Source organism: Coturnix japonica, chromosome 1, assembly GCF_001577835.2.
Source record: "Coturnix japonica isolate 7356 chromosome 1, Coturnix japonica 2.1, whole genome shotgun sequence".
NCBI classification, from domain to species: domain Eukaryota; kingdom Metazoa; phylum Chordata; class Aves; order Galliformes; family Phasianidae; genus Coturnix; species Coturnix japonica.
The window spans coordinates 89160531-89185494 of NC_029516.1; the positions used below are offsets into that span (position 1 = coordinate 89160531).

Below are 24964 nucleotides of genomic sequence, written 5' to 3' on the forward strand. Positions count from 1 at the left end.
ACCTTGTAGTAATCATGTCTTATAAGAAGATATGATAACGTAGCGTATGAACATAATAGATAATGTCTGTTTATTAATCACATCAAATAAAATCCCACAAGCTCTTCCCTCAGAAGGTGAGAAGTAGAGGCAATATTTACATGTATTTTTATATACTGATCCCCTCCTGGGACCAATGAGCCATCTTTCTTATATGCAACCAACTATTTTTAAGGATGTCTGCCCTTGCTTCACTGCTTCATTTCTTGATTTTTGTCTGCCATTTGGCTGATGGCAACAGATGCTTCTGTCCACTGTTCCCTTTGTAAAGACTGAGGTGCAAATTATAGCTACCTTTAGTTGCTTGTTGGCAAGTTGTGAGGATCTTTAATGGCTTTGAAGATTAAGATGTCTGTACAACTTCTTCAATAAATATATCTTTACTCAAACTGAAATCTGCTTTTTTTTTTTTTTTTTTTTTTGTTCTACTTCTGAAGATCATTAGGAGTCTTCTGAAGTCTTTACAACCAGATCAGATACTGCTTTCCATAGGTCATGTTGGCTGGTTACTTCCTGGTTTCCTTTGTTTATCTTTTAAAATCTTCTAAAACTTCTTCTACAAGTGATTACTGTGAAAGCCGGGCAGGTCTCTTGTCACTCATGACAGGTGACAAGACGAGGGGAAATGGCCTCAAGTTGTGCCAACGTAAGTTTAGGCTGGACGTTAGTAAACACTTCATTACAGAAAGGGTAGTTAAACACTGGAATAGGCTCCCCAGGGAGGTGGTTGAGTCACCATCCCTGGGTGTGTTTATGAGCTGTTTGGATGTGATGCTCAGAGATATGATTTAGCAGAGGGTTGTTAGAGTTAGGGTACTATGGTTAGGCTCAGGTTGGACTCAATGGTCTTTGAGGCCTTTTCCAATCTGAGTAATTCTATGATCCTATGATTCTAAATAGTTCTTTTGTAAAAACTGAAGCTACAGCAAGGTCCCCCAGACCATCTGGCATGCAGTATTTATAATGTGCTCTCCTTTCTATATGTAATAAAGTTTAGGAAGAAACTCCAGATGAGGGAGGTGGAGAGGGTGGGAAGATTTTCTTGCAGGCCTTGAGATGCTTTGTCAGCAATGTGTTTAAAGGAAAAGAACAAAATTAGGTCCAATGTTTGAAAATAAAATAGTATATATAAAGCCTTGAAGATGAAATATTACCTCTTTCTTTTAACATTCTGAATGCAACATTGTCTTACTATTTATTCTGTTATAATGAAGAATTATGCTTAATTTAGACTATTTTCATCTGTTTAGGGTAGTTTAATCTTTCCATGGGTGTGTTGTTGTTGTGGATTATGTGCATGTAAGCAAAAGTGTTCCCATTAATCAATGAAAGGAATGATATTTTCACGCATGCAACAATCTCCTGTGTCTCTTAGTCCTTCCACTGTGGATATTTATGAGCCTACTACCGCTTGATGTTGTTTACTGAAATTTTCCTTCTAGTGAAAAAAAAGCATATTGAAACTTGGCTGTAGGGGATTCCTTTGGGTATATCTAGATCATCTGTCTCTAGAGACAGAGATATTAGCGAAGAAATTATAGGCAACATTTGAGTAAGTTCTCTTTTTTCATTTGTGGTGTTTTGCTTGTCTGAGAAATTCTGCTAACCTGTCTTGCATAACATGATGCTTACATTATTATTGCAATAACTGATCATCTGCAAGGGTGGTTTATACATTAGAGAATTCCCTGTTGGAATTTATAACTGTACTGTTATCACCCTTATCTCCAAGATGAGTCTTGCTGGGTCTCTGTATTCTGTCATTAAACAGTTTTACACAAATTAATTGCATTAACAGGGGTTTGAAAACATGCAGGATCTTAGAACTGTGAGAAAAGAGAAAGATATTGAGAAACAAAGTATGAGCATCATAAAGTGTTTTCTGAACTACAGCAGCTAAAACTATTTATGTCTTTCTAACTTTATGATGTATGTTGACAGATGTAAATATGTTCACATATAATGTGTGTATTTTCTTCTGAAAACGCGATATGGAGCATGTGATTTTAGAGGTAATTGAAAAGCTGTAGAGGCATTGTGGAATAAAAATAAATAAATAACTCTCACAATAGCACCTTTTGAATTTCTTTTCAGGAAGCTTGGTAGCATCTTTTAGGAACTGTGACATTGTATTGTACATTGTCTGAATGTCACAGAGTCCTCCTGAAATTAATCTAGGTTCAGTTCCACAAAACACCAGAATAAAAACTGAATGTAAGGGGTAAAAAAGAATGTCTTATATTAACTTAGTTTATAAATTAGTGTTCAGAAAAACTGGAATAATACACTTCAAAGTTATTAAATATCACAGGTGATTATTTTTATTAACAGTTCATTAATAATTGTAAGAGTTGCACTTGGTGGGAATTTAGAACATGAACTTAATGCAAGGATTTATTAATTCTTCCCTCTTGTTTAGCGGCTGCTTTAAAGATAAGGAATTGGTGCCCCAAAGTTTTATCCACATAAGTTGATGATGTAACAGTGTAATTTTTTTTTTCCTTTAAGACCAAATTTTGTGATCTTGCATGTTTTTGGGTTTTTATTAATTCAAAAGAGTCATCATGCAATCTAAGTAGGATGTTTTGTTAGGTAACTCGTACTTACAGGGAACGAGTGGAAATAAATGTAATAGAGACTCAATTTTTTGTGTGTGATTGCATCAGGAAAAGTTTTAGTTTGATTAGAAAAGTAGCCACTGCAGACCTGAACAAATTAAAACTTTAAAGATTATTCTATTTATGGAGCATGGCTTTTCAATAATTATTGTTAGCATTTATTTTTAATTTGGTCAAAATTTCACACTCCGATCAAACTCATGAATTTTTGCTACAGTTAAAGGTCTTTCTTCTATTACTGCTGTGAAGCAGAAATTAAGGAAAAGCCAGTGGTTACCAAAGACTGGCCTTTGTCCTATATCTGCCACTACAGTAACAAGACCCGTACGTTCCTTTTTCTAGAGGCAGTATTTCCCAAGCTCAGTGTGATACACAGTCTTTGGGTGATACTGAAACAGGCTGTCTAGAGAAGCTGTGGATGCCCATTATCTGGAGGTTTTCAAGGCCAAGCTGGCTTTGCTTTGAGCAATCTGGTAAAGTGGGAGTTGTTCCTGCCTTTGACAGGTGGTTGGAAGTGGGTGACCTGTAGAGTCCCTTCCAACACAAGAATTTCTGTGGCTCTAAAAAGCTATTACTGTTAGTTACTAGCAGACAGATATTCTTGATACTGTTACACTCAAAAGCATTTGAGGATAGCGGAGGTCCTTTGTTGCCTTGATAAATTAAAGAACATCAGCAGTGTTTTTATAACAGAGATAATTGTATAAATCACTGAGGAAACCTATAACCTAAGGCAATATAGACAGTCTTGGAATGACCTGTAGAAGCTTTTCTTACCATTCAGCAGACAGAGGCAGCCAAAAATATTCTGAGACTCACACTGATCTTCAAAAGTGTCATGTTGTCCCTAGGCTCAAACCTGTCTCTAAAATAAGGTCATTTAAAAACTTTAAAATGTGTTGCCCTCATTACTGCTTTAAGAAAAGGGAATATATAGTTGTAGATTGGTTTCTAGAAGGAATAAGAAAAGTGATAACGAAGCAGCTACAGAATAAAGGTGGTTTTGTTTGGGAAACAAAAATATGGTGTTGAAATGCAAAATAGTTCAATGAAAAAGACATATTTCCATGTTGAGTGGTACGGATTACAGATATAAATAAATAAAGGAAAAAATAAGCCATGAGGTAAATTAATTAAGGCTCATTATCCTACAAATGTTTTCAGTGTCCCTTTGATAGAAGGAAAGCATAATGATGATATTTTATGACAAATTATTAGGATAGTAATTTTAGTTTTCTAGGATATAATCATTTGCTGTCATTTGAATTGTGCTACTTCAAAAAACATTTAGTGCACATGGTATGGAGTTTTACATGCCTTACTCCGGAAAATTTTGCCTAGGTACAATATGATAATAAATTCCTACATCCAGCAAAATATTACATGCTGGTGCAACATAGGTGTGCGCTGAATGTTTGTGAGTAGTAGCCAGAATAAAACATCTTTTCCTTGACACAAACACTTTGTGAGACTTTGAGTCTCCACAGAAATTCTAAAGATAAGAATAGGACTTTTACTTTAGATGGTATTTCTCCATTTGCCTTAAGTACTGAGGGAGTGAAAATGCATTAACCATTGCCCTTCTCTGATGTTTTGAAGGAAAAGTTTTCCAATTTGTTTTGACAATCTTGTGTCATTTTTGTATGCTCTAAACTGCATGAGAAATTGGAAATCTCCTGGGCTCCATTTCAGTCAAGATAGGCCAGGAAATACAATTTACAGCGTAGAGCCATTTCTGCAAATCTTTAAGACTATCTCCTTATTGCACTGACTGGATTCTGTATTTTTCAGTGTTGCGATTCAGGATGGATAAATTCTTTGCAAACAATGCTCAAGGAAAAATATTGAAACATTTTACAAACTACATATTCTATAATAAATCCTTTGGTTTCTTTTCTTTTTCTAATAATCAGTTCTGTTATAGGAATCATTTAGAGTGTGTAGAGAGAGTTGTAATGCTCAATATTATTTGCTGTGATTCAGCACTGAGGAAGGGGAAAATGTTATAGAATTAGGGAAATATTTTCACTTTTCTTTTAAACAGCCCTCAGTGAAAATACCAAGATGAATTAAGCACTCTTTATAATCCATTGTGCTCATTCAACATTTTCAATATCTTGTGTTCACCTAAAATACAGGATGGGGGAGGGAAAGCAAACAAAAACAACAGGAAGGGCTGTAATCTTTCATATGCTGATTCAAGCCCAAACCCACCTTAGACTTTCTTCACCAGTATGTGAAGGAAGTTTTTCACAGTGAGGGTGATGGAGCACTGGAATAGACTGCCCAGAGTGGTTGTGGATTCTACTTTCTGGACTTATTCAAGATCCACCTGTAGAGGTCCTGCTTTGGCAGGGGGGTTGGACTTGATGATCTCTGGAGGTCCCTTCCAGCCCCCACAATTCTGTAGTTCTGTGATTTTGGATCGCAGAAAAGTGCCCTCGTGAGCTGTTACGTCTCTCTTTTGGAAGAAATCACAATGCAATTTTAAAAAACTGTTGATTGAATAATTCTTTCTAATTAGGAGATACTGCAAAGGAGAAACTAGTGCTAAACCAACCGGTAAGCATTCTACCTTGATGTTTCCATTCCAAAATCAGTCCAATGTCTGTTAGTGTAAACCATAGGAGATATCCACCTGCAGGTGTGTGCTATCGTATTTATTTGTTTCCCTTTCTGCTGTGGTCATTTCTTTACTCCGTATGTCTCACCTATTGGTACTGAAATTCCTATAAGATAAATTTTCTAACTAAATTCTAAAGGACCAAACTAACTTCAAATGAACAGAGATGCTTTTCATGTAGGAATGAATTCAGAAACTGTAAAATATGAACATCTGCACTTTTAGCATCTTGTTCTGTTTCTGTTTAGACCTGAATTTACAAGTGAAGGTCTAAGTTCAGCAGTCTTTCATGGAAAAAAATAAAGTGCAGCTCTGGTTAGCATGACTTTGTCTGCAATGTTGTGGTAGCATCTGTAAATTTTTTTCAACTAGTTCATTGTTGGTTTTTTTGGTGTTTTTTTTTTTTTTTTAATGCACACTAGATATAAATTTCAGCTTAGCTATGAGCTGCAGCACTGATGTTTTAATTAGCCAGTAGGAGATGAGATTAATCCATTTACTTCATGCAATTTTTGCGGCACTTTTCATTATGGTCTCTGTAGTTCAGCTAGTGGAAAAAGGAATATATAAATCCATTTATTTCTCATTTACGTTTCATTTGCTAATGACATTGAAAAGGAATTTGTAATAGATTTTTATTTTTTTATTTTTGTTATTCCTCAAATCTACATAAATCTCCCCCAAAATGAAAATATTACTCTTTGTTTTACTCTTGTTTTTTGTTTTTGTTGTTTAATATTTTGTACTTTATGTCTCAAAATAAAGGAAATATGCTATTCCCCAAATACTTATAAATGATATATTTTTTTTTTTTCTTTTTCTTATCTCATGGTATTAAACGTTTGCCATGTGGCACAATCAGTACACATAAAATGCGTATATTTGCTGTTCTAATTCAATGACACAAAATTCAAGATCCCTGAGGTAAGGTTAAGCAGGAGCTCGTATAGTCAGGGTTGAAATTCAGACACTGCAGATATAATCCATCTCCCTGACACATGCAGTGCTTCATTGTGAGACTGCCAGACACAGTCTGCTGAGATGAGAATGTCACAGAATACCAAAACAGGGGGAGAAGCAGTTTTGTTCATCATTGCTTTTATCTACGAATATCCATCTTACAGTCTGTGAACATAGCCCCTGCCAGACAGAGAAATATGAATGCAGCATAGAGATGCAGCAGCTCACATTGAGGGAACTATATGAAGCATTTAGTGGGAATGCTCAGAATAACTTGGAAATAATTTGGGTAGTTAATCAGCTTAATTTCTTATTTTTAAGGCAGTATTTTATGCAGACGCTGAGTCACCACCATGGTGTCTAGCAGAGATCGATATTGTGCCTGGTTGCCTGCATCTCCCACTGAATTCTGAACTTAAATGACAAAAGAGACCCAGAAGGCAAAGAAACTGCACTGTCATCACTGGGAAGGCAGGCAGGCAGGAAAAGCTTCAGTGGCAGAAATAAAAACAGCTTATTAGAAAATACAAAGTGCTACTGCTTGTGTAGTTACTTCCTGGTTATTCCCACTCCAGAATGCATTTTAAGTTTCTATACCAGTGACAAAAGTGAAAAAAATCTTAAAGCAATTAAAAAGTATTTAGGGTTCCAAAATAAGAGGTGCCACTGTGAGCATTTCTTGGGTATATATGTAAGCAAAGGAGCTTGGCTTGGCTGTACCAGGCAGACTTGCCTGTCATACAAATTTCGAGGGGGATTTTCAGATGCCTATATTTGTCAGCAAAATATTAAAAACGTGCAAGTGTGTGGTCTGTAGCTGTTTCATTCATTCATGGTGAGAGTGGATGCTCCGTGAGAGCCACTGGGCAGCTTCAGCTCAAGTCAGGGAGGAGGAAAACTTCTTGGGCACTGAAAGAATCCACCAGTGATAAAGACCTGGCCACCCATAAAAGCATCAGGACTGGAAAAGTATGGGTGTCTGGGTTTACATCTGGACATGTAGCAAAACTTAACATCACAGTTTAAGTATTGCTGATTCTAGTTTAAAAGATGCATTTTTACTTGAAATAGTTTCTCTGGAAGTACTGAATAATATCTCTGTATGCATTTTCCTGCCCATTTGTAAAGGCAACCTTTATCTAAAGGTGCTAATTGTTCATCAACGTACCATGACGAGATGCAGTAGTCCAGGATCAGGCAGTGACAAGGCTGAGCAGCTTGGGCAGAAGGATAAATAGAAGTAAAGGGCGCGTATTGAGACAGGAAGATAACCATTGCAAGGATGCTGATAATTTCCAGTTTGTGGCAAAAGGTTCACGAGGAAGTTGCAAGCAATTAAATGTTTAGGAGAAGGCACAGTGTGTGTGCTGAGTACTGGGGAAAGGGAGCTGAAGGTCAGATTAGATACTTTGATATTGGTTAATGCCCCCCAAATCCCACGATCAGCCATCTCATTCTGTCTGCATCATGATGGTTTTCAGTGCCTTCTAAGAAACTCTCTCCCTTAATCCCAAAATGAAGTCATATTCTTTGCAAAGTGGTCTGCACTTCCACAGGGCAAATCTAGCAGATGAAAGCTCTCTATTTCAACTTCTTTTTCCGTCACTTCTATTTTTATCTAAGTTTTCCCTTTGTGTTATTTTAATTTGAATCACTTTCTTACATTTTATAGTTATAATAAAGTGTAAAGGTTGGATAATGTCATTGTGGTAATTCAGTTTTCTAGAAAATATCACTTTTGAAGAAAATAGTGAAGATCCTGGCAGTAGAAGTTGTACAGAGTCAGTTGTCTTCATTCCTATACTAGCACTAAGTCATACCTTGGATCTTAAAAAACCACAATTTTGGGGGAGCCTCATTTTGCATCTCAGGATCATTAGCATATCTTGCTGTATTCTTCCTCAAAATGATATTTGTATGTTGATTTAGTTTTGCATAAAGATCAGAGGTAAATCTGACATCACTTGTCACTGGAAAATGCAATAGATATATGTGTTTTGGTAATCTCAGAAAACAAAAAAATATGTCATTTGGTATTCATCATATATCTTTATATTTACTATAAGTCTAAAATTGTTCAGTGGTAGAAATATTAACATAATTTTGTATTTCTGTGTATCTTATCTTTGTATTTTCTTGGCCTTTCAAAAATACAGAAAAAAAAATGTATGTGATATTTCAAAGCAGCTGGCAGAGATGAACAGACATCTTATGAGAACATGATTTATTTTTATTTTTATTTTATTTTATTTTTATTTTTTGATCTTAAGAGTTTCAGGGAATCAGGGAGAAATATATTTTAATTGGAATTTGATGAATGTAAGCAGTATCATCAACTTTAAAGTTTTTATTTACTGGATCTGCAAAAGATTCTTCAGTGGTTTTGTTTCTTGGAAGAGGTGCAAGGTAAAGATAATAGGTATTTCTTTTCTGAGTAAAATATATATATATATATATATAATATGTATATATATATATAAAAACTAGTTTGTTTTTAATGAAAAAATTTTCTGTCGGGACACATTATTCAAAAACACTTGAAAAATCAGTTTTGTTTTTCCTGTTTAGTTAGCTAATCATTGTTAATCACTGTAACTCAAATTACAGGGAGCTAGATCCCGAAATCAGCTTGCCTATTGCTCAAAACTAGATTAAAATCCTTTTGTTCTTTATGCATTTATAAATAAAAATTAAATCAATGCTAGAGTTCTTTACATAGTATTTATTTTCATATGCTTGAGCTGTCTCATTAGTAAAAGGAATCCTACACAGGAAATTTTGACTTTTCATTCTTTACTGATACTGTCGACCATAATAGTACTTTGACAGTAAATTTGATACTTACCACCTTGTTTTGTTTCAGTAGTATCTATGAAGAGTTCACTACAAAGAATTTTAAGCTTGAGCTTCTGAAATTGTGATTGCAAATATAAACTGAAAGGAAAAGGAAAAAATTTGCCACATGTCTTTAAAATCTATAACTTCTATAAATTCAGAGTAAAACAGAGTTTTGTTTTCATAATTTATTATTTAATTGCAGATAATCTTATTTCCTGTGGTGCAGTGTTGTCTCATTGTAGTAGTAATGCCTTTTCACATGTTGCTTGTTTGTCAGAAGCAATGAATCAAGTTCATGTACATATACACTCACATTAATTTATATCTATCAATCTATAGTGAAGTTCAGTTAGCAAAGATTTAGCGTGATATTTTGATGTATTTGAATGTCCATTTCTAGAATGCTATTGAGATGAGAACATCTGAAGGAAAATCAGGAAGAAAAGATATTGCTGAAGTGATACCTTAGATCAATGAAGAGCAAGTGCCATCTCAAGAATTTATGCGACCACACTGTCAAAGATCTATAGTAATATATAGTAATAGCTATATAGTCCCATGCTGTCTGAAATGTTTTACAACATTTGCATTAGATTGTTTTTAATTGTAAAAAACCTGTACTTCTACTCTAATCCACAAGTCCTTCAAGACATTCCATTCAAAAAAAATACAGGGATTTTAAGCTGTTTTGACTTGTGGAATTATACTTCACCTTGGTTGCTTCAGGTTCATGCTATTGAAATGTCAGTGGACATCAATAATATCATAGGGCTTTTTTCTTTATATTATTTTGGCTTGTTTATTTATTTTAAATCATTATTAAATTCTCAGCTAAGAACATTTATTAAGGAAAAACTAATCCATAAAAAAGAACATCCATATTTGTGAAAACACTATGTTAAAAGTTTTGATCTAAACAAGAAATTATGAGATAACAATATAGTTTTGTATTGAAATTATTATTATCCTAGAATAGTATGTCTTGGAATGCTTCTGTTCCCACTTTCATATTTCCTTTACCTTCACAGAAGAGCTGGGACAGGAAGGCACATCTGGGGACTGTCTAGTTCAATCCCCTTATCAATGCAGGGTCACCTAAAGCAGGTTGAGAAAGACTCTGTTCAGTTGAGTTTTGAGTTTTGAAGATTCTCAGCAGAATCATTTGGTGTTTTGGGCTGTGCCATGAGAGTGACATTCGAAAACTGATTTTTAAAATCTTCTGACATTGTATGTCCTGTTTTTTGTTGTTCGCTTGGCTGATACTTCTAAAATGGTTGGTTAGCATCTTGTTTCTTTGCAGTAAATGTTTATTTGCATACTTCAAAATTTTTTCCCTTTACTTGAAGTGTGTGATCTGTGTCAGCATCCTACCCATTCTGCTTCCAAACTTCACCATTCCTCTTTACTGGCTAAACAGAAAATATCCCCATTCACTGTCATAAAACTGTGGAAAAGACAAGGAAGTGGTATTGAAATTGCTGTATTATTTTGCTCTAGTAGTCACAATTATCATGAAATGCTGGATTTTTCCAATTTGTGTTTACAGATATTTTTATCTTTTGTATTATTGTTTTCTTAATCATGCACAGTCTGCTTGTAGAAGGTGCTTTTACAGAAAAAGAGATTAACAAGACAGCAAGAGTAAAAAAAGAAAAATTAATAGCTGTATGGAAATCTTTTCTAAACAAGCTTCTCTCAGAGCTATACCACACAGAGAGACAAGAAAGTGCACTTGAACCAAATCTGTACCTGTCTTGCCTGGAAAGTGGTGCTTTTATTCATGGTGTGTGGTTATTTTCATGCTTGTTGTGTCTTGGAAGCAGAAATCTTGGACCAGGGTACAATCCTTTTGTTGCCCTTCTTTGTGACCCTGTGTCTGCTTATAACTCTGCCCTGTTAGCGTAGGGATGGCTTTTGTAAAGTGTTTGATCAACATCTTTTGCAAGAGTTTCAGCTATAATTTGCTGTGACAGTGGTAACAAAATGTACCTGTCTTTTTGGGTGGCACCTCATGGAGTATTTTCTACTCAGGCAAGAACTTATATTTCATTAAGTGTACTTACAGGCTTGAATCTTTTGTACTAATTGGTTTTACCCTGAAACCATGTTGACAACTAATACCAATGTGAAGTTACTGGATGGTATACTTAAAACTAATCACGAGCAAGGGAAATCTGCTTGGGGAGGACAGCTTAATGGGAACAAGATTTAGAAAAGAATAGAAAGTCAAAGACAAAGCGTCAGTCAGCCTGCTTGTTCTGCGGGGCTGGAGCAGCTGTGGTGTCACATGAGCAAGCAGCTGCCAAGGTCTTGGACTTGGAGGAATTCTGCTGTAATTATCCTGATTATTTGCAAACTTCACCTGGCTTTAATTTACTGTTGTAACTTACTGAATATTTGTTCCATTACTGTGAGTTGTGTCTGCAGGCACAGCTTGGATTTCGTATGGGGACATCTTTTCTATACTTCCTACCCTCTTTTATAACATTAAAAGGCAGGAAAGTTACCGATTTTGTATTTAGAACAGACACATGAATGCCTAAAGAGTACGATATGTTGTTTTAGAAATAACGCTGAGTAAAGCAATAATGATTTGCTACCTGTTCTAAAGTGTTGCCAACCACACTGTTTGTTGTGCTCTGAAGATTTACATGGGACCTTCACCACCAATTAAAAGAGTAGCAGCAGAATAGCACCTTTATTTCTTTCTATCTCATTTGTCTGCACATCCCTGACTACTTAATTTACCTGGTTTCCATGCTCACTTGCCAAAAGTACAAGACTTCAGCTAGTCTTTGTGTAACTGTAGCTACTCTCTAACCTGAGTTTTTGTAACATGATGTAAAACTCTGAACCATCTTTTCTTGCAGCATCACCATTATGCTATGTTTGAATAAGATGCCAATCAGCTTTTAATCATACAACATTATTTTTTGTTGCTCATCTATACCACGGCTGAAAACTTTTTATGATGGGAAGCTCATATTTGTGTATGTGAAAAGGTGCTGCCTCCTTTATTCTTGCAGCATATCTAAATACATGTTTTATTTACTTAAGAGTTCCAGAGCAAAAAAATCTGGATTTTGAGTAGATTTCTAAGACTTAAGTTCATTTTGCGGAGAACTTGAGGTATAGGTACTTGGCATGGCTATTTGTAGAGGAGAGATTTTAAAGGAAATATCATCTATATAAATGGGTATGATTGTTGTTTTAAGAATTCAGAGGGATTTTAGTTGTTGAATTTAGATTATTCTATTTATTTATTTATTAAGCCAGCTGAGAAAAACTATTTGAGTGCCTAAGGAAGCAAGTAATAACCACTTAAAAATTTATTATTTACAACTGACAGCTAACTTGGAACATGTTTTACATCTCAGGATATAAATATCTGCATGGGTCCTTCCAGCTAACTGCAGCAGCCAATGGTAGTTCAAAACAGTGGTTGTGCAGGATTAGTAACCATCTTTAAATTTACCTTTCTTTTGCTAATACTTGTAGTCCTTCATTGCATTTGTCAGAATGATTATATTCTATTTTGTGTGATAGTGTTACTTTTTCAGATACTTATTGCTTGATTAAAACAAAAGTTAAAAATCCTTTTAAGTGCTGATTCCCTCACTCATATACTACATTTATGAGCCTGATTTGAAGTCAGTGGAAAAATTTAACATATCTTACTTTCCTATGTTAAATTCTTATATTTTTTCTTAAGTCTCTTTTTCTGCTGAATTGGATTACGAAAGTAACAAGATCATAGTAACAAGTAGTGGAACTGTTCATGAAAATTTGAGAGGAATGAAAAGGAGACTGGCTGTTGTACTTTTCAGTCTGAGTCTGTAAAAACACAAAAGCATTGAGCCATAATCAGAAATATGCATGTGACAAGTTGCTGGTCCAATGGAGCTGTACAGAAGCTGCAAGTACTTAGCACCTCTCAAGCAAGGTCCTAGAGACAACATTCTCTTATTGGTCTTATGACACTTGACTGCTTAGGAAGGGTTTATAACTCTCCAAGTACAAAAACAAAAGTGGCCAAATGAAAGAATATCAAAGGTGATCAGCTTGCCAAAAGGTTTTGATTTTAAACATATGTCTGTAGAGTGGTGCGGACTTTATGGGGAGCTTTGTACAGATGAGAGATCAGAGCCAGGTCTGTTTCTTTTTCTTCCTCTCCTTTTCCCTTGTTTTATGTTCTGCACAGTGGTTGCTATTAAATTCTTTCCTATTGCTGTAGACCTTGTGCTAATTCACAGCGACATTAAAGCTGAAAATATTGTAATACCACTCACGAGGCCAAAGGAAGAATGATGAAGAGTTTTGTAGCTGCAATTGCATGTAACTGCTGCAGATAGAATCAGGCTTTCAGTTGAGATGGGTTGTTAGAGCACACTCTGATCTCTTTCTATTCCCTCTGCTAATATGAAAACCATCATTTTCATATTCAAACTTCACATAAAGGAATTTGTTGTAAATGTCAATAATGGAAAATGTATAAAATGTTTTCAATTATTTCAAGTGATACTCATGTAGAAACTTTGAATAATCTGACATGATTACACTTCTCATGTATTTTTCTTGAAATCTTTTGGGTATTAATATGCTATAAGGAGTGAGAAATTGAAGCAATCTAAGAAAATATTGAAAACTTAGCTCTATTTTTTCTTTATTTTTATTTTCAAAGTCAGATTATAGTTCACAGTGACTATTCTGATGAAGCATTCTTACCAGAAGAGTAGCTATGATGCAAAATGTATCGAGGCCAACACTTGTACTGAAAGCAGTTACGAAAAATATATCTAATTTAGTACCTCATTCCTAATTTGCATTACAAGTTGCTTTTTTTTTTTTTTTCTTTTTCTTTTTTTCAGTGAGTAATTTTATTTGTGAAAGCAAGTATTTCTTTGTTTATCGTGGTACAGCGCAAGTTCCTTCAAACAAGTGTTCTGCTTGTTTCTACTGATGCTCTTGGTCCCCATACAGAACAGATCTATCTTGGCCCTGGAAACAGACTTTGTGGGGTAAGCATGGTTCAAGAATGAATATTATCTGGTTCTTCTTAATTCAGGAATGTTTATTAGAATAATAAGAGATGGTTTAGGGGTGTTCTTGTGAGTCACTTTCAGTGCAGAAAGAGCAGAAGTGGGGAGAGAGTGCTTCAGCAAAAGAAAGCATAGGGCTTAAATATGTTTCATTTCACGTGCTTCTTCTTGTTTTGTCTCTAAAATCCATTAAGACAAACTGAAATAAGTCAGTGGTGAGTTTTAAGCTAGCTACAATTTAACCCAAGTACAATCAGCAAGAGAGAATAAATTAAATATATTACAATGAGCTAGATCAGCTTTTTTAAGTTTTATTTTGCTTTGAAAAAATAAGACAACTGGGAACTGAGGCACTGCAGACTAGTGGTACAAGCTCCTTATATCGAAGCGTGCAACTTTTAAAGCATCAACTGTGATGGCAATTTGGGAAGTGATGGATACTTTTTAACAAACTGGTATAGAGACAGTGCTCCTGGTTTCAGATCTGGATGCACAAATTAAAACACATCATTAGATGGATTAATTCAGTACTTCACTAAGTAACACTGCTATCCTCTTCTAATATCTTGTGTACATCAGTTAAATTGAGTTCATAGTTTTTGCATGCATAAAAATCATCAGGATGGTTCCTTCTTAACACTCGCAGTTTTGGGGAGAGTTACAGAAACAGAGAAGGACATGTACCTGGAGTCTGTGAAGGCTTTCTGAGAACAATGTTGTGCTTATCATTGTGCAAGGAGTATACTCTCAGACCTTTATTTTCTTTTCCTCAAGTCAGTGTTGCATTTAGGATATTATTTGAGTCATGGTGGGAAGACTGACTTTTTTATCTGTTTGGTTTTGGTTTTTTTCCTAGCTTTTCTTTTACTTTTCCTTGTCTGTAGTTGCTTTTATTTTTTCCTTTATTACTAGTAGAATTATCAATGTGTGCAGTAGGCAAAAAGATCTTTTAGTTTTTTACTGAGAGATGACACCCATTTATATCATTTTAGTTTCTTCTGTTGGGTATTTGTTTTATTTCTGAGTCCCCTGTAACTTTTAGGATTGATAACATGGACAAATGCTTGTGTGTATGGGGGAAGATCCCAAAGTTTTTCCAGAGCTGTTTCTTCTGTCCTGGTCCATACTTACATTGAAGTTAATGGAAATTACATGTTAGATACACACATTAATGGCAGAGCATATCCCTGTAGGTTTTACTGGAAAAAATGACAATGCTAAAATAAACAGAGGGTGGTAGCAATATATTTCACTGAAAATGAATACTTACTTTGTTAGCTCAGCTGCTCTGGTACATGAAGAAAAGGGGCTGTCTTGTCAGATGCCCATAGGGCTTTGGCTCATTTACTTTTTAACATTTCCACTGCACTTGGCAGCAAATCAGCAAAACTGCCAAAATGCTATTAGACACCGATGAGACCAGGGTCTCTTCCACTCTCTGGCCTTCACTTGAGGAGTCTGAGTCAGGGCAACACCTATGTGAATTAAAGGCACTATCAGCGAACAGAAGCTTGAATAGGATCTTTAGTCATATATAGTCTATACATTCATCTTATAACTGTTACTATTAAAAATTGACTTTCCCTTTGTTGTTGTGTTTGTTTATTTCAGAGATCAGCATTGTATCATGGTTTGTGGGGAGGAGCAGAGAATTTCTTGTTTTCACTAGGATTCATTTTGGTTGCCCAGTGTTCCCAGGGAGCTGCTGAATGGTGTAGAACTAGGCATTTGCTCTGAGTTTGCTATGATTTTCTGTAAAGATGCCTTGCACGTTATGCTTGTTCACAAAGATTATAGTTTAATCTTGTCATTTCAGAATGAAATTACATGATCAGGTTCTATTAAGCACAAAAGGGGGAAGAGAAAGGGTTTGCATCTATTAAAAGAAAAAGGAAAAAAAAAAAAGCTACTGTTTTGCCATTTGCAAGGAGATTATTCTCTTTGTTTCCTTTCCACCTGCAACAATAGTTTATATTAAATACACTATTTGGGTGAGGTAGTCCTTCTGCACCTACTGAAGCATAGTGTCAGAGCTGGAGCAGGTATCATTTGGTGATTCTTTTGAGGGTTTGAAATATACTGCACTGCTATTCTGAAATCTTGTTGGAATTTTTTTCAGCAGGAAAACTGAATTATTTTTTTCCTTTCAGCCATGTTGCTGGGACTTTGCTATGGAGCTGCTGCCACAGTACTGTGTGCTAATATCCATCTCATTAGATAGCAGGAGAATAGCCAGTTTGTTCATGGAAACAGTGCTTCCCCAGACAAGTAATAATCCGCCTAATGTCAATGTCATGCTACAATCAGACTCTGACAAGGTTTGCAAATACCTTGAAAGGAACTGCTCATCTTTGAATGCTGTAGATCAAAGCCCGACCAGAACAAAAAGCAAGTATGCTGCATGTCAGCTGCAGTGCATTGTTGATGAGCACAGCATGTATAAGCAGAGGCCACCGCTATCATCACCAGCAGGAACAGCCAGATGGACTGGGCTGGTCTACTACTTAAAACCTTGCTACATAACCACAAAAACTAAAAATGAAGCTTAAAAACTCATTACTCATCTCCAGAGCTCCAGACTGTCTTTTTAAAGCTTTGAGTCCATTTTTAAGCAATGCCAAAGACTTTTTTAGACATGTCTGTTCTCAGGAACTTCTGTCTGTTTTTTGCTATTCATCAGGATATAATTAGTTCAGGGGAGGGAGAGGATGGAGGACGGCTGTTCAAGCAGAGGGATCATGCATAAACCCACCCAGCTCTGCCACAGATATGCATGCTCTGCAACTGGGAAAGTCATTTACTCTGTGTGCACTTATTTTTCCAACTGTGAAAAGGAGGCAACATCTCATCTATAACTGTAACTCAAGGCCTGATTCATTAATGCTTTTCCAGCACGCTCTACAGGATGAATAGTTAGTATACTGTGGGAAAAGACAGGACAGCCAACAAGATAAAATACAGGTTGTGCTGCACCAAGTGCCCTCTGGGTACTGTGCTTTTGAGTTAAAACCACTCATTTTCTCTGCTACAGTGTCTCTATCATCTCTGAGGGTTAAAAGGTTGTGGAAGGCCAAGGCAGGTTCTCCCTGTGTTGTCTTGGCTGTACTTTGCAGAGTGTGTGGGGCACGGTGAAGCTGGTGTGCAGAAGAAGTTTAATGTGTGGGTTTAAACTGACCTTCAGTTATGACCAGCAGAATTAAAAGTTGTCACAGACCAAAAGGACCTTACCCGATAATGTCTGCAGTTGAGTTTAGAGAATGTATCTTGATGGTGCTGTGCAGAGCTAGGGAGGCCTGTAGGAGACATGCATTCTCTGCCCTTTAAGCAGTGGGAGGCAGTGACAGCCCACGGGTGGGTAAGGCTGGGGAGCCTGTGTCTTAACCTTGGAAACCCATCTGGTGTTGCTATATGAGACAACAGACTGTAATGCTACCATCTGACAATTTTAGTCAATAAGATTACTTCGGGTGAAAACAAAAATTAAAAAAGAACAATCATTGAAAGGTTGTGTTTTTCTTTCTAAGATAATGTTTTTCCTTTGCCCTAGGCTGCCCTTGCAATGTTTTAATCTGGATGTTATATGCTGAGAACTTTTATTTCCCAGGAATACATCACCTAAGAAAAACGCAGAGAAGAGTCTCTAAAATGTATATATTTTTCAGTCTCTGTGAGAAAATTCTAGCTTTTTATCTTGTAAGAATCCTGTGAGGCTACAGCTGAGGGCATTTTCCCTCTGGGCACGTTCACAGGTGGGAAATCTTGCTGAAGCTTACTAGATTCCCAACTGAATCCCCTGAAGCATTGTTCTTCTAATGTGACATGATGAGAGAGTGAGTGCATTTACTATTAGCTGGATTATAGTTGTGCTTCACACCTCGTCAGTGCTAAGACCCCCCAAAAATGCAGAATCTTCATAAAAGAGTCCAAACCGGGTAGACAAGGGAAGAGTGCTCAAAGAAGTGAAGTGGATGTCCAAAGTCACAAAGTCTCATTCAAACAAAGCGTGACAGGTGGAGACATCCTCTTGATCTGCTTTGCAGGGCAGAAGATATACTTAACATTTTGATTTTTTTATTTTTCTAACAGATGTAGAGCCAATAGCACTTAGGCAGTACTTAGGCAGTCTTGGAAAATTGTTAGGCCTGAATTTGTATCACCTTTCAGTTCACCCTGATTTTAGTAATCTCAGAGCAAACAGAGTGAAAACAAACAAAAAAAAAAAAAAAAAAAAAAAAAAAAAAAAAAAAAAAAANAAAAAAAAAAAAGAAGGAAAGGAAAGAGAAAGAAAGAAGAAAGGATTAGAAAGGATTACATGACAACACTCCACTTTATTGCACTTAATGCAGCATTTCTGTGCGTATATTTTACCCCCACAACAAGGAGCAGACATTGACATTGTGGAGGTGCACTCTCACCTTGATTACACTGATATTTATGGAGAGACATCTTTACACTCAGTTTGGTTACTTTTGGGGTTGTTGTTTCTTTTTGTTTCTTTTTGTTTTTTTTTTTTTTTTTTTTTTTTTTGGGAATTCAGGAAATCAGCTTAAACATCTTTGTTCTTTGTTGTACCTATGCTATCTTCTTGAAGGACTACTTAGCTATAACTGTGCCAAAAAAAATTTGTTCCATTACACATATACCTTCTCTGTAATACATCTGTAATAGAAAATGGTGGGAAACTGACATACACTGACCACCAGAAGATAATTATCTGACTGATACTTCACTTCAAAATGCCTGAAAAATTACAATGTCAGATTGATGTTTATTTCTAAATACGTCCTGGAGAATGTTCCCTTGATCTTAGATCAGTCCATTGTCAGATTCCTTAAAGGCCACATAATTTATAAATGATATGAACTTCAGATGTATAATTCATGTGGAACATAAAATATGGTTTTAAATGTTTATATTAAATGGGTAAGGTGATCCTGCTTTAAATCATGTTTATGGCCTAGTTTTATAGGACAGGATCTCTTCTGTATGAAGTTTAGCACTTCTTACTTTTATTTTTTAACATTTATTGAAAGAGAAAAGTAACTGTGACAATAATATTGGCAGATAAATGGGCTCTTTTTGTGTTGATCTGTCACATTATTTTCCATTAGCTATTCCTGCACTTTCTGTGGATTCCTTTCAATGATATTTTTACTAAATGTTTTTGGAAGCGCAAATAGCAATGTAAGCTGCAGATCTTCCCATTACTGTTTTGACAGCGGAAGGCTAATGAAATTTCTTTCTGGGCAAAGAATTACAATAATTACATTTTAAGTTACACCACCTTGTGGATATAGCCAAATTGCAACAATCCTAGAAACCATTGCCATTATCATGTACAAGAAAGACTTTAAATTAAATAAAAATTAAAAAAAATAGGTCTATTTTTTCCTCTACTTCTCTCTCTTTTGAGCCTGAGGATTTCACCTAGAACTTTGCATTTCTCATTCCGTTGTGTAAAACCAACTTTACTGTTATCTCTTCTCAAAAGAGAATTTGGGGAAGTGTGGGTAATAATCCTGCATATGATTATTTTCTTACTGTGAAAATCTCAACCCTAATCTCATTCTGAGACATTTACTGGTTAAAGTAGAAAGTAAAAACTGACATATAGTGTCTGGTTCAAACAAATAGGAAATTTGCTTCTGCAGGCTCCTCTTTAGTAAAATATGGATTCACCAGTGTCCAAATTCCTAAATGGCTTAAGCCATATAAAAGCTATGTCTTTAATTACACCTTTGAAGATGTGACAAACACTAACTAATTTGACATTGAACAGTGTTTTGGCAGTAGTCTCCTTGAGATTTTGCTTTCTTTGAAGTGTTCACTAGAGTTATGCTGGCTTTCCTGTAATAGCAAAGGAAAATTGCAGTGCTAATTATTTCCATATAATACAAGATTTTTCTTTCCGCTTTTCATAACGATGTGAATTGTCCTAGAGTTTGCTTTTATAGTTCATGGACTTAGAAGTTAATAGTCATAAGTGAAAATGGGGTAAGTTTTCAGAAGAGTTTGTTGAATCAGAAATGCATTTTGCCTGATAAACTCCCAGAACAATAACTGTGTTGCTCTGTAGGTACGCACTTCTTTGTGCTGTGAATAATTAGGCACAGAATGCTGCTGACACACAGCTTTCAAAGCAAGGGAAAAGTAAGTGTTGCTATCACAACTTCAAAACTGCCAATATACCTTGGTCAGTGTGGAATTTTTTTACTCTTTTTACTTATATGTAGGTTGCTCTGAAAGTAATGCCTCCTATTTTTTTTTTTTCCTGTGGAAATTTCCATAGAAAAAAAGATCACAGTAACAGTTTGTCAGAACACATTCTTAGCTACTAAATACTATTTTTCAACACGTCTTCATACCAGTGATGAACAAGAGACTGCATGTAGTGTTCTAAAAAATCTACACTAGTGGAGATGGCACCATAAAGTATCAGCAAGTGTTGATGAACATTAGTAAATTTTTCCGCACAGAGGAATTCACTGACACACCCTTCCTTCATACTCACTTCCAGTCAGATGCCATTGTGTTAGACTGCACCTCTACTGCTATGTCACACGGCAACAAAATATGACATAATACTGGTGGGAAGACTCAACCTCTACTGCCATACCACCAACATCCACCTCTGATGTTGTGCACCAACATAATGAAATGGGAGGAATTACTTTTGGAGTAGCCCCTGTGAAAAACTTCCCTTACTAATACATATGTATATGTATATATAAAATTTATATGTGCAGGTCCACAAATGTTGGTTCTTATACTTATTTCTCTCATTCTGTTGTGCGTTGTAGTTCTTACTCTTCCTCATTCCTGGAAAAGTCATGCACTTTTTTTTCATGTTCTCTCTTTCTGAATCATGTTTCAACAAGCTGTTGTGCTTTTCTCCTCTGGACAGTTTACATTGTTGTCCCAGCAGGATGTGCAATTGTTTATTCTTTCTTGTCCTAGGAACAGTTCTGTTGTTTTTTTGTTTGTTTTTTGTTTGTTTGTTTGTTTGTTTGTTTTTGTTTTTGTTTTTTTTTAAAGTCACCTCAAAATAATAACTCTTCCACCCATGGCATGGTGGCCTGATAGTCTCTGCATCACATTCCTTCTGCTGTCATGATGTGTTGGTGCTTCTTTCATCTTCTGTGCTCATCCAGGTATCAATCCTCATTCTCTAATGTTCAAAGCATTGTCTTCATTGCTGGTATTTTCTAGCAGACGAGTGCTTGAAGAAGGCACACAGAACAGTGAGGTGGGAAACACCTGTTCAGATTCTGCTGTTTATTTTTATGTCACTCACATCTGAAGCTATTAATGAAAAAGGACATTGAGTGGGTTTGTAAGATGTACAGCGTAGTAGAATCCATAGAATAACCAAGGCTGGAGAAAACCTCTAGGGTCTTGCAGTCGAATCATCCACCTACCACCTATATGACCCCACTAAACCATGGCTCTTAGTACCACATCTAAATGTTTCTGGAACAACTCCATGGACAGTGACTTCACCACCTCTCTATGCAGCCTGTCCCAGCACCTAACCGCTCCTTCAGAGAAGAAATTCTTCCTAATATCTGACCTAAACCTCCCGTGGTGCAACTTGAAGCCATTCCCTCTAGTCCTATCAATAGTGATACAGGAGAAGAAGCCTGCACCCACCTCACCACAACTTCCCTTCAGGTAGTTGTAAATGGGAGTCATACTCGGAAGCCTCCAGTCATCTGGGACCTCTTTGGTTGATACAGAGACCAGCGTTTGCAGATCCTGTGTACTTAGTGGATCGTGAAAATGGATTATGAAAATGGATAATTTCCTATGGTTGATGAAGGTGGGGTGAAGGTTACCTATGGGGTAGATCAGGAAGGGATCTGTGCGCAGCCTTGACTTAGGAAGAGCAGGCTTCATTCTTACTCACAATGGAGAGAAAAGGGTATGGTGAAAACAGTACCAATAGGGAGGATACCATGAAGATAGAGCCAGGCTCTTTTCATTGATGTCTGATGCCAGGTCAAGAAGCAGGGAGTACAATCTGGAATACAGGAGATTCCATTTGAACATCGGGAAAAACTTCTTAGCATGCAGGAAATGAAGAACTGGCATGGGCTGCCCAGAGAGACTGTGGAGTTTCCTCCTTAGAGAGCTTCAAGAGCCGCCTGGACACGGGCCTGGGCAAACTACTCAAAGTGACTCTGCTTGAGGAGGAGTTGGACTAGATGACCTCCAAAGGTTCCTGCCAACTTCAGCCATTCTGTGATTCTTGAAGTAGTAACAAATAAATCTTTTATTGAAAAGCAGTCACTAAAGTTAAATAAAGGCCCATTTCTGAGTGCCAATTCCCAGAGCAGCTCTGGAGAATACCTCAGGGTATGAGTAGTGCTGCGTGTTTAAACCAGAGCTGGAAGAAATCAGCTGCCAAATTTTCCTAAGCTACTGTTTGGGAAGAATGGTGAAGGTAAAATGCTTTGAGAGCCTGTATAAGCCTGGCTATAATCAACAACCAGGGTGTATTTTATAAGACCTAGGGACAAGGAAACTTCCCTTTTAAAAGGAGATGGGGTGAGAAGTCGTGCCTTTGCTTGTTCAGAAACATGACTGTTTCTCAGACACCCAAGAAAACTAGTTTGAGAGGCTCCTTTGTAAAGTGTCATCCTCTGCCAGAGAGGTGGGCCAGATTCTGCTTCCTTCTGCAAGCTTTTCTTTCCAGTGAATAACTGGGATGTCTCTTCTAAGTGATCGTGTTTTTGTACAGTCACATAAACACCCTCTCAAATATGTATATGATATGCCCCTTGTGCCATTCATTCTCAGAAACTATCCTCTGATTGAGTGCTTCACAAAAGTGTTACAGTCATCTCCATTCAAACTGGTTATCTCCTTGTTTTCCTTTGAATCCACCTATTCTCTTTCCTCGTGTGATGATTATGGAGTACTGTCAGGTTAGGATGCTTTGCAGAAATGTTTGTTAGATAACAAAACCATGTACGTAACAACAGTTTCAAGGTTTCATGTTTAGTATTTTAAGCATTTAGGTTTCTCTGTGCAGATGGTAATATGGCACTTTTGCAACTTTTGCAACTTGATTGTGCCACATAGTAATAATGCTCGGGTTAGAAAAGTGTGCAGTATGAAGAAGAACTGATAAAAACTAGACAATAGTTATTATATTACATATTTTCTTTTACTATCTCTCTTAAATAAATAAACTGTATTATGATTCTCTCTGTAAGTTTGGAGTATGAAGGATGTGAAGTTAATTTGTCCAAGATAATCCACCAGGTTTTTAATGTGCCTTAGTAATTTATGTCATTTCAGTGAGTCGATATTGAAGCAATAACTGAAATATAGCAGCAAATAAAAAATGGGATATATCACATCAAATGTTTATTAAAGCAAGATCATGTCAGATAACCTGATATTTTCATTAAATGAAGATTTTAAATAACTGATTTTGTAGGCAAGGGAAAAATGTGATTTTAGTCTGTGTGGACTTCTGTAATTAATTTGAAATAGTACCACACAGAAAACTAACTATATTGAACAAGATGAAAAAGATGGGAAGAAGTAACAGAAATCTCAGATCAATGACAAACTAGCAATTTTTTATTTTTTTGTCTTGGAGAAGGAGGAGTTAATGGATTAAGTTTCTATTCCTGAGGTTTTTTTTACTTAATATTTTATTAATGTTCTTCAATTAAGAAACATGCTAGTGAGAGTTGTTTGTGACGCACACTTCATTGGTGTTGGCAAGATGTGGAGCATAGATTTTGTATTGGAATAGCTCGTATCCCCTGAAGGATGGAAGAGCAAATGAAGGGTTGATTTATTAGTAGAATATTGAAGGCTATGGACTTCAGGACTAAAGTGTTAAAAATGCTTTCTCAGCTCTGTTGGATGCTGTGTGTCAAGGAGGAGTACTGGAAGTATTGAAAAGATATTTTGAAGTATAGAAAGATGTGTGCATTAATCTTGGAGGTGATCACATGTTACCCTAGCAGTACAACTGCAAAGAAAAAGGCAAACATGGCTTCAGAACTCACCAAGTAAAACGTTTGTTGTTGCTAGGAGAATTTAAAGTCGTTGTTGGCAGGTATGAAAGGCTTCGTTTGAAATAAGACTGAATGAGCCTAAAATCTTTGGAGTATGAGCTGTTGCACTCATGGAAATGGCACAAGTACAGGCTACTTTATTTATTTATTTATTTATTTATTTATTTATTTTAATGAATTTTGAAAGAATAATTGAATAAATGAATGTAATATACTGGAAATAACACTTGTGTGTATCTCTAATCCTTGTGATCAGATAAATCAGCACCAAATCAGGAGAGCATGTTCTTATCTAGTGGCCCAATCAGGACAGATATGAGTTTTAGCACACATTGATGTGGTACTGTTGACCACATTGTTGTGTTGTTGTGCCCCAGCTAAGAATATGTTCTGCCTCTGGGAGAACAAGAAAGCCCTGCTTCAGTCCTCTGAGTCTTAGCTTTGCCTTACCATGAGGCTTTACGAAGCCCTTTCTAATCCCTTGCCACACACTTGCCAAACTGGGCTGTCTCTTAATAGAGGTTTTCATTACAGAGAAGTGGAAATTATGTTTTGCAGTTAAGACATATAAATACAGAAATATTTTCTGATGCTTCCTGCAAATGTGCTCTTTGTTTCTGATTTTATACATGTGACAACACAGATTATAGGAACGTGAAAATTAATTTCCAAGGCTGTACTTTCCCCCTCTTCCATGATGTGTACTGCTTCTTTTGTAACAGCTTTCTACTAGGGAGATCAAATTACTGATTTGGAAGATTTATTTATTTATTTATTTATTTATTTATTTATTTATTTATTTATTTTTAA

At 36.2% G+C, this 24964-nt stretch overlaps 1 long non-coding RNA gene across 23 annotated transcripts in view; it reads left to right on the plus strand.

The window, feature by feature from the left end:
- The window catches only part of LOC107322457, a 396746-nt gene that overhangs the window by 355306 nt on the left and 16476 nt on the right, over positions 1 to 24964 (plus strand). For 20 of the 23 annotated variants that reach the window (XR_004309350.1, XR_004309367.1, XR_004309355.1 and 17 more), the window contains one exon: positions 13947 to 14096. The exons of 2 other annotated variants lie outside the window; for them this stretch is intronic. This is a non-coding gene — a long non-coding RNA (uncharacterized LOC107322457). Of the gene's footprint in view, positions 1 to 13946; positions 14097 to 20193; positions 20268 to 24964 lie in introns of all 23 variants that reach the window. One more of the 23 variants, XR_004309348.1, reaches the window with a different exon arrangement.